The sequence below is a fragment of the Stylophora pistillata genome, chromosome 8, assembly GCF_964205215.1.
Source record: "Stylophora pistillata chromosome 8, jaStyPist1.2, whole genome shotgun sequence".
Lineage (NCBI taxonomy): Eukaryota > Metazoa > Cnidaria > Anthozoa > Scleractinia > Pocilloporidae > Stylophora > Stylophora pistillata.
The window spans coordinates 6986677-6990626 of NC_142526.1; the positions used below are offsets into that span (position 1 = coordinate 6986677).

At 40.3% G+C, this 3950-nt stretch overlaps 1 pseudogene; it reads right to left on the reverse strand.

The window, feature by feature from the left end:
• Nucleotides 1-220: 220 nt before the first annotated feature.
• Nucleotides 221-3494, reverse strand: LOC148724722 (histone H2B pseudogene; annotated as a pseudogene).
• Nucleotides 3495-3950: the final 456 nt, after the last annotated feature.

Below are 3950 nucleotides of genomic sequence, written 5' to 3' on the forward strand. Positions count from 1 at the left end.
TTCTGTAACTTTTTTTGAAGTTCCTAGTCTTCAGTGGCTTTGGTCCTATAAAATCTTCTGCGTGCTTTTCTTCTTCGTCTAATTGCCTCCTTTCACTCAGTTTTCATATTTGGCACATCGTCGTCTCTAGCATGCATTTTCTTACATGGCATATGTTCGTCTACAATTCCAATAACAGTACGCTGAAAACTTCAGACTGATCGTTAACATCATCAAAAGCTTCAGCGACATGCCACGGGGCGGCAGCTAAGTGTTTCTTAAATTCCTGTTCATCAAAGTTTTTACTTGACCGAAAATTCACCACTTTTGTTTTTGATCTGGCTATCCTTTCCTTCATAAAAAGATAGACAAGGGCGTGGTCATTCATCCGTTGATCAACCACGCCGCTTTTGGTGAAACCATCGGGCAGGTTGGTGAGAATAACATTTATGAGTGTCTCACTCACTCGCTTTCCAATTTTCTGAATTCCGATCGGTTTAGAAGTGAGGTAGTCAAGCTCATGCGTTTCTTGTAGATCATAAAGTAGTTTTCCTTCCTGATGATTGCTTGCTGGTCGAAGACGATCAAGATTCAAGTCACCAAGCAATACAATAGATTCCCTTTGTACATTTTCCCAATTGCATATGTGGTTAACTCTTCTTCGAGCTGTTGTCGATACGATAATGTGAAGCTTTTTGGAGGTCTATACAGGCCAATCTCAATAACTGTCTTCGCCTTTAATTGGATGTCTAATACCATAGGCTTGATGGTTTTGTAGCTCTTTTCTAGCGTAATTCTTTTACAAATTAATTCAGAGGATACGTAAGTTAGGATCTCTCCTCCTTTCTTTATTTCGTTTCTGTACAACCCGTAACTATGGGTGGTAAATTGACTGTTAGGATTGGAGGAATCAATTTTGGATTCGAATAATATCATCCATATGGTGAGATGGGTCTGAAAAACTATAAAAAAAAAGCAGGTTTTACTTTTTAATTCTAAAGTAGATTGATCCGGGAGGAGGGCAAGAAATAAATAAAGTAATAAATAAGTAATAATCATTGTAAACAAACATTAATTTGCAGCACGTCGCCACAAGCAATCTGTGCATCTTTCGTAAGATTATTCCATACTCTGCAACTCAGTGAGCATTGGAAGGCGTGCATGTCAAAAGTCAGAGACACGTCACTAGAAAATTTTCCGACTGAAACACCTTCCTCTTTAATATAAGTGAAAGCAAACATAACACGACATACAAAAGCTAATCTAAAGTCGACATCTGTCAATGAATGGCTGGTTATTTTCACACTTCACAAAACTACAATGGACGGTGTCATATTCATACATAAAGTTATTTCAGAATAGTTAGAAAACTTGTCGATAAACGCACGTTATCTTGGCATTCCTGTCGTCTCAACATCTTGGATAATTCAACCTCAAGTTCGGTAACAACAAAATAAACAACAACATTCGATAACTGGTTGATCAGAGAATTGGACAGACGTTATGGTGCCTTTAAAAAACCTCTTGCTTTTGATAAAAATATCGGTCGCACTTATCATTCATTCGCTGCTAGTGTATTTGGAGACAGCCTTCGTACCTTCACTGACAGCGTGCTTGGCAAGTTCACTTGGCAAAAGTAAGCGTGCAGTAGTTTGGATTTCGCGAGAGCTCATTGTCGACTTCTTGGCGTACTTTGTCAAGCGAGATGCCTCCATAGCTATGTGCTCGAAGATGTCGCTAACGAAATAGTTCATTATGCCCATGGCTTTGGTTGCGATTCCAGTATCAGGATGAGCTTGCTTCAGCACTTTGTAGATATACAGCGAATAACTTTCCTTTCTCTTCAGCTTCTTTTTCTAATCTTGTCGGCTGCAGCACCGGATTTCATTCTACCAGCTTTCTTCTCCGCTGAAACATCACGGCAAGGCTTGGGTAATTTCACTATGACCAGACAAAGGCTCACCCTCTGCTAAATCATACTATTCGATACACTACGAACTTTAATACTACATTTTAAATTGCAATTTCGCAATGCAAAGTTGCTCAGCTGCCAATTTTATAAAGCACGCGTACTGACGATGTATCACATTTCACTAAGAGATCAATCTTTGATCAGTTACTTCTGGATGTTGAAATCCAAAGGTTACGAGGTCAGCATGAAGTTTGTGATTAACGGATTTCGATCCAAACTAGCGATAAAGTTACCAGTTACAAAACTTAAACGAAACTCCCGACAGCTCTCCACTTTTCATACGTCTTATAGATATTAAAAAGAACTAAAAACATATCTGCCAGCTGCACGACCACAGTAAGGCGTTTTCAAAAATGTCGGTGAAGGGAGGTTAATATATTCACCCAAAATTAGTGTTTTCGTTTTGCTGTCGATTATCTACATCGATGCATTTGCGACTATCCTCAGCAATAAAACGCTGGAAAATGACGAGAGGAGCGACATCATATATGCATTATATATATGCATCGATGCATTTGCGACTATCCTCAGCAATAAAACACTGGAAAACGACGAGAGGAGCGACAGCATATATGCATTATATATATGCATCGATGCATTTGCGACTATCCTCAGCAATAAAACACTGGAAGACGACGAGAGGAGCGACATCATATATGCATTATATATATGCATCGATGCATTTGCGATTATCCTCAGCAGTAAAACACTGGAAAACGACGAGAGGAGCGACATCATATATGCATTATATATATGCATCGATGCGTTTGCGACTATCCTCAGCAATAAAACACTGGAAAACGACGAGAGGAGCGATGGATTTCAACTTTCTGTTCTAAATAATTTTGGCAGATAGAGATAGTTCTGCGCGGCTCAAATAGAAAATCCCCGTGGTTAGAAATAAAGCTGTCAGCTCGGGAAGGAACTTTAAAAATCTCAGCAGACTGCCGAGTTATGACCAAATCCGGCAGAGTATGGCCCAGGTGTGGGTGGGCTCAACTACATATCGTTTATGTCCAGATAAGCTAATGAGGTCTAATAATTTAATGGAATCGCAGTCATCAGGCTTGTCCCAATGAATGTACCATTCACTCTGATGAAGGGCTAACGCTCGAAACGTCAGCTTTTTTATTTATTTCGGTGGCCAATTTACAATTTGAACTGAGTTGATATAACCAAATTACCTTGTTATCCCCACCGACGCAGCACCACAGTTTCTTTAGAAACTTTTAGCCTTTATACATTTGTCCCAATGAATGTTTGGGTCTCCAAAAATGACCAACTCCGCTTTAGATGACACGAATGACTCAACATAACCCGTTACTTTAACAAGAAACGTCTCAGTTGTTTCTATAGGATCGTCTGGGTATGGTGGTCAGTATATGACCAAAGATGAAGGCTTAAGAGGTTCTGATTGGACAAACCAGTCGGAAAACTCAAATGGCACCTTCCCGTCTGCATCAATCTTCCTAGCGGTAAGTGAACCGCGGTAAATCAGGGCAGCAGCACCTCCATGTCTACTAGAACGAGGACAATCTACCATGTTGTAGACAACAGGACAAGCCTCACTTTCTAACACTTCTCATCCTTCGTACAGAGCCACGTTTCAGTGATGGCAAAAACTTCGATCTTACTTTTGCATACGTAGTCCACAAAATCCGCTGTGTTATTTCTGAAAGATCGTGCATGCAGCTGGCCATTAGCAAATCCTTACCCTGTATTGACCGTTTATGATTACATTTCACTGTGCATCGTTTTGTGAAGTGACGATGGGGTTCCGGGCCGGGTTCAGTTAATGAACCAAATAACCAAGGTACTGGAAGATGAAAAGTAGCCGATGCATGTGAGTAATAGTTGCATGGACATTTATGACGCTTGATCTTGGGCCTTGCACCCCCAAAAAATACACAATTTGTTGATAGAGTAACATTGTATTCCGATACCAACCTGCAGAAAAGATCATCCGCAACGCCCATTGCAAAGCTACGGTGATCACAAC